We start from the raw sequence: 11,035 nt of genomic DNA, 5'->3' as shown, positions 1-11,035 counted from the left end.
TGAAATATTCTTACTCTGTACGATATCAAGACAAAATACTCAACTCAAACACGCCCTAACATAAAAAGGTGCACTCGATTTTCTATTTTCGATATAATTGTTACCCATTTTTTGGATTTTTTTCTTCAGTCACATAATGGAAGGGCAGACACGAAAATTACTGAAATAATAGATTGATATGTTTTCCGTCCGTGGATATTTTTTCACAAAAATCGGAGGTTCTGTATTTTCTTCATCCAACTTGAAAGATACCCATGTCGTCGACTTGATATCTAATTTTTCTGCTCAACTATGTACTAGCTAAATTGAAAAGTTATGCAAAAGTTTTTTTAAAATAAAACACCTCGTAATTGAGAAGAAAATTGCAATTTTGTTTGTTTTCATTAACTTTTAAAAAATTTGTCACTATAGTAAACAATACAGTAAACATTTATCGCCTTCTCTAACAAAAAGCTTCGATTCTTTTGTTCTATTTCAACCCGACTGAAAAGGATCAATGCAGGTTTTTAAATTATATTCAATGTATACACAGGTAATCTCTTTTGTGTTTTGACACAACCCCACATTTAAAATGAAATTTGTCAACCTCAGCGTCGTGAATATATACCTTTTCGTTACATGTCTATTTGAAAAATTATTACGTGTTCTGTAAACAAGTACAGATGAATTGATGCAGTTTTATGATTTTGTTTGAAGTTGAATCTGGTTGATAGAGTTTTAATAGTTCGAATCATTTATATATCATTATAATAAATGCATCTGAAATGTACTGTTACGTTTCGGATGCCATATGTGTTCATGGTGATGTGGATATATGCATAAATAAAGTGTCACACTTAAAAGATGTTTTTGAAAAACTTACTTGACGATGTTATGTATATACGTTTAGGCTAATTTCTTCGCACTTTCAAAGCACGTTTCCTTACACAAGAACATTTTTTTACGAAATTGAAATCGTTTCCGAATATTAAAAAATACTCATCGTAAATAAAATGTAAAATAATGTGTTCTTTGTGCACTTATTCATACGCAAACTAAAAATGAACTTTCAAACTTAAAAGAAATGTTTTAAAGAAGCTGCTAGACGATTTTATTCATACAAATGCAATTTCTTTGCATGTTCAAAGTTCATTTCAAAAACAAGAACATTTTTTTTTAATTTGTAATAAATCGTGTCCAAATATATAGAAGTGTCCGTTCTAAAAAAAAAAAAGTATTTATCGAAGAACTATGAACTTTTCGAATGTTCAAGATGATATCTGGATACAAAAAAGATATCTCTATACTGTTTATATTTAACGTACAGAAAGTGGGGTTATCCTTTGAAGCACATTTCCAATCTTACATATATAATATTCAATGAACCTTCATACATGTGACACTTCTCCAATCAACCGGAATTGAAGGATGTCGTTGGTGTGTTTCAAATTAGCATGGTAGATTAAATTAATTTTACTTAAGAAAGTTCTTATTGTTTCCTAATCCCCGTATTTCTATTATATAACAATGTGTGCCCATTTGTGAAATAAATATCGCTTCAACTAAAATGCTCCATAACTTGAAGTCTTTGAAAATTGATATACAACTTGGAAGATAATCAAATGCTTACAAATTTAAGACTGTTTTCATTTATCTTCGAATCCTCTTGCGTTAAGTTGTCACTTCAGAGTATTTGTTAAAAGGTAAACCCTTTTATACATTTGTGAGTTTTTTGATTATTTGAAAACGATTTCAAAAGAATTTAAATTATTACGTGTTCTGCTAACAAGTACAGATGTACTGGTGCAGTTTTATGATTTTGTTTGAAGTTGAATCTGCTTGATAGAGTTTTAATAGTTAGAATCATTAATATATCATTATAATAAATGCACCTGAAATGTACTGTTACGTTTCGCATGTCATGTGTGTTCATGGTGATGTGGATACATGCATGAATAAAGTATCACACTTAAAAGATTTTTGTTTGAAGAACTTACTAGACGATGTTATTAATACAAACTTTAGGCTAATTTCTTCGCATATTCAAAACACGTTTCCTTACACGAGAAATTGTTTTACTAAATTGAAATCGTTTCCTAATAATAAAAAATACTCAGCGTAAATAAATATGTAAAAAAATTAACACTGTATATTTATATAAACGATCAAGCTTGTAAATATGTAAATAAATAAACTTTGTGCACTTATTCATACGCAAACCAAAAACGAACTTTCAAACTTAAAAGAAATTTGTTAAAGAACCTGATAGACGATGGTATTCATACAAACTTTAGACTAATTTCTATGCATGTTCAGAGTACATTTCAAAAACAAGATTTTTTTTTGTGTTTTAATTTGTAATAAATCGTGTCCAAATATTAAAAATTACTCAGCGTAATATTTAAATAAATGTGTACTTTGTGCAATAATTTATTCGCAAAGCAAAAATAAACTTTCAAACTTAAAAGTAATGTTTTAAAGACCCTGCTAGACGAATTTATTCATACAAACTTTAAACTAATTTCTGTGCATGTTCAAAGTACATTTCAAAAACAAATGTGTGTGTGTAATTTGTAATAAATCGTGACCAAATGGTAAAAAATTTACTCAGCGTATGTAGATATACAAATAATTGTGTACTGTGTGCATTAATGCATTCGCAATTCAAAAAGTTGAATCAAATACTCCTAAAAGATCCATTACACATCTGTCATAATGATGTGACTTCTTTATGTACTGGTTAAATAAGCAATAAGACCATTTTAGACTAGGTTCGCCCAATAAACCAGGAACTGTCATGACTAATCATAAATAACATGAATAATGTCCTGTTTTGATCTTGACATTAGAAATCCGTATGGTAGCCGTCCTCCATATAAGGTCAAATTATCGTTTTACTTTTGGCTTTTAAAAAAATCTACTTCTGACTTTATAACTATTTTGATCTGAGCGTCACTAGTGAGTCTTATGTAGAAGAAACGCGCGCCTGGCGTATTAAATTTTAACCCTGATACCTTTGATAACTATTTACACCACTGGGTCGATGCCACTGGTGGTCGACTTTTCGTTCCCGATGGTATCACCAGACCAGTAGTTAACGCTTTGGTGTTGACATGAATATCAATTACATGGTATTTTTTTTTTATTAATGTTCTGTTTACAAAAGTATGATTTTTTCTAAATACTAAGGATTTTCTCATCCTAGGCGTAAATTACGGTTTACTCCTGGTTTGCCCACTTTTAATTCTACCAATTATCTATTAGCTAAGAACACAAAAAAGACAAAAGGTTTAATGAGCATACAATTGTATAGTTTGTTCCAACTTAGGTAGATAGTTTGTTAGTGTTTTCTAGATATTCATGATGTTTTTTTGTATAGAAAAATAATTAAAAAAATCAAATATTTTTTCTCAATAATTTAATATCAATTTAATCAATTCATTAAACATACATATACAGCAAATAACTAAACAATGATATTCAGTTAAAAAAGTGACTTTAGGTTCAATAGTTTCTGGATGATTTACACGATAGAAATGTATTTATACACTGAGTCCTCTTTTATTGCAAACGTAATTTAATAAATTAATCAATTTTATAAATGCATTGCATAAGGAAATCTATTAAGCACAAAATAAGTAATAAGGGCACTATATGTAAAATGATGAGAAATACAATCTTTTATATATACATAAAAAGTAACAAAACATTTAATATATTTACAGGATAATGTTGTATTCTGTTAGTGCCTTTGTCTTCTTCTGTAACTCAATGATCTCGTAGATGTTGGGGTGGCGTCGCTTCTTAAGTTTGTTGTGCCATCCTTCCAGGTGATTTCTGCATGGTGATGGGTTCTTCTGTGTAATAGTGGTTCCATAGAAAGCGGTAGTTTTCAACCCAAAACTCTGTCAGGTAATCTGTAAATGAAGTTGTAGCGGTATATTTTAGCTTCTCCAATGTCTTCTAAAGTGTTTAACCAAACATCGTCAGCAGGTTGAGGTGGAACAAGAGGTACTGGTAGTACTGCGGCTCGCCGTATCAGTTAAGTAATGTCTTTCTTTTCTTTATTATAGGACATATTTCTGTTCCTCCAATAAACGCTGGGTGAAGTGAAAGAAGCAGCCTTTCACAGTTACCCCAGGACATACTGTCTGAGTTGCGTTGTTGGTTGCTGTTTCGTAGTCAATAGATAGTGTTTCTGGTTGAAGTTGTAACTGGTGTTGTGGATGAATGGGCCATTTGCTACTGAACAGTTGCATTTATATTCTAGTTGTTAAATTTAGTTGGATAATTTTATATTTTACTAAATTTTGAAACAGTATATTACATTGAGATTTAAAAAAAAAATAAGTTGAATAAATTAAAAGATAATCTAATGTGATTTACTCTATTAAATCTTTAGTTTCATTGTTTTACTATTCACTTTTTTGTTCAGAATGTACCAATAATTAAAACTATTTGTTGATAAATTGAAATAATTATCCATTTAAGTACACATTTTTTCCTAATTCATTTTAATAAAATAAATTATCCTGCCAAATATATATAAAATATAGATTTTTTTTGCACATTTTCTTTGATTTAATAGCAGGATATAATATTCTTTTTTAATTTTACAGGTAAATAAAAGGTAAAAAATATGACTATAATTCAGAAATAAACTATAATTGTTAAAACAACAATTTCCTCTATGTTTACATATACATGTAATTAAAAGTGGGCAACCCAGAATGACGTAGCCGTATTTGGCACACTTGTTGTGAATTTTCAGTCCTCAATTCTCTTCAACTTTGTACTTGTTTGGTTTTGATCTGGGCGTCACTGAACAGTCTTATGTAGACGAAACGCGTCTTGTGTATCAAATTATAGCCCCAGGTACCTTTGAACACTATTTACAGTTCAAGAATGTACAAATTTATGCTTTCTAAATAAAATTGGGACTGCTTCCCATATCCCAAATTAAAGTGTTGTGTAATCATGTGGTTGTTGATTTAGTATCATTGGAAATGTGGGATTTTTATATATGAATCTATATAAACTGGGTTTAAAGCGAATACGTACATGTATAAATATATAGTTGATATTGCAATATTTAATTTCAGTGTTCAATATATGTATAATAAAAGGAACATGAATTAAAGACATTTGATCAGAACTGAATTACACATACTAGTAGTTAATATTTCCGGCATTTGATGTCTTATTTTAGACTTGTTACCAAATATATAATTAAGGTTCAATATAAATATACAATATTAGGTCAATGTCAGAAAAATAAAATCTTTTTTGTATGTGGCTGATAAACTGAAGAAGGGCGACTTTTTACCGAGACCCTCCCGAGTTTTGTGCCAAATACAAAAAAAGTTTATATTTTTATGACATTGACCTAATATTGTTTTATACTTAAGAAATAATTGATGCAAGCTATACTTTATTATCAATTATTTCAATCTGATATGGACAATTAAGGTAATGTCTATGCCCGATGTGTATAAGGGTAAAGCGATTCTTTTTTTGTTTGTAAAGAAGCAAACAGCTGGCACTGTGATTTTTCAGAGGGAGGAGTTTTTGAACAGCCAGCATGAACGGTTGTGGTATCTAGGTCAAATATGTCAATTTCGGAATGCAACACACTACAGTCATAATTAATGAATTAGTAACAACATGTGCATCATTTAAGAGTTTGGAAGTGTTTAAAGTTCATGAAATATATTAAATGCAGGCCAATTTAATAAAATTTATTATTCTGCAGTTGTCAATATACGCATGTGCAAAAAAAATATTGGATTTAGAGCATGGGTTTATTTATACTAAAGCAAAAGAATCACGTCATAATACAATGCAACTTAAATTGAAACATTGATAGCTATTTGAATCGTAACACAAATTTTAAACTTATTTTCATCCCTTTTTAATTAACCCCTGATTGTGGAGAAAGTGTTCCATGATGAAATTGATATTGCACAAAATAAAGCTGTGTTACTATATTTAGGAAATAAACGCAACCAGTTGCAGTATAAATAAAGGCAACAGCAGTATACCGCTGTACAGAATTCATAAATGGATAGAGAAAAAAAAATCCGGGTTACAAACTAAAACTGAGGGAAACGTATCAAATATAGAATAGAATAGAATAGAATATTTTTATTTACCAAATTAGGGCCCTAGGAGAGCATATGATACAGACAATATTATTATAAACAATTATAACATATAAGAGAACTACGACACCGAAACGTAACACACAGACAAACGAACTATAATGTAACAATGGCCATTTTTCTGACTTGGTACAGGCCATTTTATGGAAAAATGGTGGGTTGAGCCTGGTTTTGTGGCATGCCAAACCTCCCTCTCTAATGGCAGTGTTAATTTTAACATAAAAATTACAACATTACAAGACAGGGTTACAATAAATAAACAGATAAATGGGAGAAAATATAGGACAGAGAAACAAACGAATAATAGCCATCCAAAGGTAACAGGTTAAAAATATTTTTATACACCAGACGCGTGCTACTTTCACACAAAACTATGATCAGATGTAAAAAGTTTGAAAGTCATAACAACTTCCAAGTTGAAGATCGCCGAGGACCAAAAAATCCAAAAAGTTGTGAGGCCAGTGTTATTAACCTAGGAAAAAACATTATTATTATCAAGAATAATACATAGTTTTGCAAACAGTAAATTTTATAAAATGACTATATAACAGATAAACATGATTAAACTGAAGTGGTGACCAGCGCTATAAACCTTTTTATGTTGGTTTTTTTTTGCATTTTAATTTTCCAACATTGTCACATATAGCAGATGCAGTCATAGCTGTTTTGATTTATATGGAAATAAAAAGTAAAATCACAAAAATACTGAACTTAGAGGAAAATCAATTCGGAAAGTCCATAATCACATGGCAAAATCAAAGAACAAAATATGATATGGGAGTTACTCGGGTTTGTTGTTACTAAATCAAAATAATAATATGTGTGCCAACGAGACAACTATACAGCACATATTATAAAAGTTACCCATTATAGGTCAAAGTACGGTCTTCAATACGGAGCCTTGACTCGCAACGAACAGCAAGCTATAAAGAGCCCCCAAAACGACTAGGGTAAAAACATGCATACGAGAAACGAGAAACACTAATGAACCACATCAACAAAGGACAACTACTGAATATCAGATTTCTGACTTAGGACAGGTGCAAACAAATGCAGCAGGTTTAAACGTTTTAAAGTATGTAATTATGAAGTAGTTAAAGCAATCCGGTACATAAAATAATGAAATCCTTTGATACTCAAAACAAATAAGCTTTTCAAATACTATCAATAAAGTATGACGGATGGGCAGTTCTTGCTTCACCAAAGGAGGACCAACTTTACAATTGCTTCATGACAACTTAAAATAGTATGATCTCACATTCAGTAATGTCATAATTGTAGAAAAGGGACGGAATTGTGGTTAAGACGGAATATATTATATCAGATTTTCTTCGACGGTTAATCAAATAATGATGAAGTCTGTTATACTTTTAAAGGAATGACTTTAGTTCCATTGCTTTCTTCTAAACGTCAATCAAGTATTAAATAACTCAACTGCATTGAAGACCCATTGGGGGCCTTCGGCTGATGTCTGCTCAACGGTCGGGTTCTTGTCTCTTTTACAAATCCCCCATTTCCATTCTCAATTTTATGTTTTACAGAGTTTGTCTTTAGTTCCGTGTGGAGACAGTAGTCAGTAGAGTGCCTCTCCGTGTTTCGGGTTTATTCTCTTATAATATACTAGATTATGGAGAGAGTGTCCGAGCGAGAACTTCTCTATGTTCATCACGTTATGAATACTGCATTGACGAACCACTGGTAGTCTTCGGCTGTTGTCTGCTCTTTTGTCGGGTTGTTGTCTATTTGACATATTCCCCATTGCTATTCTCGATTTTATCAAGGAATAAAACTAATCAATATCGTCTACGAGATATATTATTTGCATATGTTCCCATGCAGCTGTAACGATTCTTATTATAAGTTCCCAATAGAAGAAAAATTATGTTATATTATTTTCACTGGTACAAATACTAGTAACAGAATTGTTTACATATAAATGGAATTAAGGGTAAATTTGTAATAGTTGCTAAGTGACAAATGCAAAATCAAACGGAGAAAATATTACTTATTCCAAACGAAGAACGATTTTTTTTTTAATATAGAAAAAGAAAAAGAAAAAAAAAGGCATTTGACTGATCAGATTAGCAAGACATTCACACCAATTATTCGTTATAAAATCTGGACGTTAATTCACAGTTCCGTAAGTGAGTTTTGTTCTGCGTTCCTGTGAGTAAGGTAGACATTTTCGTCATCGCCTATATTCATGTAAGCTTTGTAAAGATTTCATTGTAGTCAAACAATTGTGTAATGAATAAGTTGAGCTGAATACAGAAGTGTCCGTTCTATAAAAAAAGTATTTATCGAAGAACTATGAATTCTTCAAATGTTCAAGATGATATCTAGATACATTAAAGATGTTTCTATACGGTTTATATTTAATGTACAGAAAGTGGGGTTACCCTTTAAAGCACATTTCCAATCTTGCATATATAATATTGAATGAGCATTAATACATGTGACACTTCTCCGATCAACCGGAATTTGAGATGTTCACTTGGATAGCTGAGATAAAATAATAAACAAAGAATATTATCACACTTTCGATCTTTGGGGTTAACTTTTCTACCTGACTATATTAGTTTTAAGTAACTTGATATAATATCACTATACTTGCTTACTAATACAGCTAATGGTGCCTATAAACCTTTAAATTCAATATTCAATAGCGTCTGTGTTTAATAAGGTGGTTACCAAAGCATAAATTAAAACAATAAGAAATGAAAATTGAAAGGAATATCTAGTTAGGTCAATCACGAAGAACACAAAAGTTTAATATCCATTATGTTAACATACAGTTCGTTGTTTGGTAGTTTAGAAAGGATGGAAAGTACAAATTATTTGCCAGTAATTCTGTAATTTTTCTGCAAAATGACGTGGATTTTGAAGATTATTTTAAGCTTAAGCATTCTTTATCTGTCTACACAACAAACACCTGACTGGAGTGGGTAAGTTGACTTATCAACACTTCACTGTGTTTTAAACAAAATTGACAGAATGCTTACATGTAACAATAGCTGAAAATTTAGAAGTAATATTTTCCATTATTGAATTGTAGTTTGTATGGATAAACGTTTAGTTGGCGGATTTTCTGCACCACGTCTGTTTTTTTATAACTATACTTTACATATCTTTCATGCAGTTTTGTACATAAATGTTTTTGATAGCCTAAATGTTTGCTCTGTGCCAACTATGCAATGTGTTCATTTTGAAACTTGCGTGAATTGTAAGCTTATTTCCAGCATCCAAATCTCCCTATCACGTATATAACATACATGCAATCGCAGTTGGTCTGAATTTATTTGAAAATCTCTCCGTGCTCGATGGCTTACACAAATATAAAACAAATATAGGTTATTTTTATGATTTGCCTGCATATATAGTAAACATGTTCATATTTATTTGTTTTATCTGTAGATATGTTTGTTCAGAAACTTTAGAGAAGCTAAATGTTACGACCATATGTACTAAATTCTTCTTCTTTGGGTAAGTATGTAGGTGGCGAATATACTCTGTGTAAGAGTGTTTTGGGTATTTTTCACAAAAATCAATGCACCAATGTTCACCTTTGTCTGTATGTCCATAGCCAGTGCCTCTACATATCATTAAACTACACAAACAGATCGCGATTAAATTGTTTTACATTGTCATTTCGAGGCTATTTATAGCTGACTATGCGGTATGGGCTTTGCTCATTGTTGAAGGCCGAACGGTGACCTATAGTTGTTAAATTTCTGTGTCTTTTGGTCCCTTGATGAGAGTTGTCTCATTGGCAATAATACCGCATAGCGGGTTATTTTCGCGGTTGTAAAATTTCGCGATTTTCATTGAATAAGGTATACGAAAAATTTTGGCGGTTATTATTTTGGCGGATTCAACAATTTTTAACATTACCTTTGCATGTACACTTTTAAATTGGCGGAATTTATTTTGGCGATTTTGTTCTATCCGCGAAAATAAGCGAAAATTTACACCCCGCGAAAATAACCCGCTATACGGTACCATATCTTAATTTTCGAGCATGTAAAGCTACCATTCGAATGTAACGGATAATTTAAAAAAAACTTTAATCCTAGGAAAACTAACGGGAAAGATCAGTTAGGTTCAAGGGAGAGAAGGGTAGGTTTTCCCTAAACAAATATTATGATCCCCAATTTGATTGACAAAAATAATGTGGTCAAACAGGTAACAAAAAAAACTATTTTGAATCCAGATTTCACACATACCTTATAGGTTGCATTTCTGTAAATATTGACAATGCATTTTCTCATAGGAACTCCCTTTACGGCTAAAACTGTACCACTTTTTATGCCCAACCTATGATAGTAAAGGGGCATTATGTTTTATGGTCTGTGCCTCCGTTTGTCCGTTCTTTCGTCCCGTCCTGCTTCAGGTTAAAGTTTTGGTCAAGGTAGTTTTTGATGAAGTTGTAGTCTAATCAACTTGAAACTTATTACACATGTTCCCCATGATATGATATTTCTAATTTTAAGGCCAAATTATAGTTTTGACCCCAATTTCATGGTCCACTGAACATAGAAAATGATAGTGCGAAGTTCAGGTTAAAGTTTTTGGTCAAGGTAGTTTTTGATGTAGTTAAAGTCACATCAACTTGAAACTTAGTACACATGTTCCCTATGATATGATCTTTCTACTTTTAATTCCACATTAAAGTTTTGACCCCAATATTACAGTCCACTAAACATGGAAAATAATAGTGCGAGTGGGGAATCCGTGTACTTTGGACACATTTTTGTTCTATGAAGTTTTGAAATCATATCCTAGAATTGAAAGTTCATATGCATTACTATTTTTTTTAAAGGTCAAAATATAGGGCTGTAAGGCATATTTTCAACGTTTGTATGCTCCGAACTTCTAAGAGTTTAAACTAATACTAA

This window comes from Mytilus trossulus, chromosome 2 (genome assembly GCF_036588685.1).
Source record: "Mytilus trossulus isolate FHL-02 chromosome 2, PNRI_Mtr1.1.1.hap1, whole genome shotgun sequence".
Lineage (NCBI taxonomy): Eukaryota > Metazoa > Mollusca > Bivalvia > Mytilida > Mytilidae > Mytilus > Mytilus trossulus.
Note: the sequence above shows the minus strand (reverse complement) of the source record.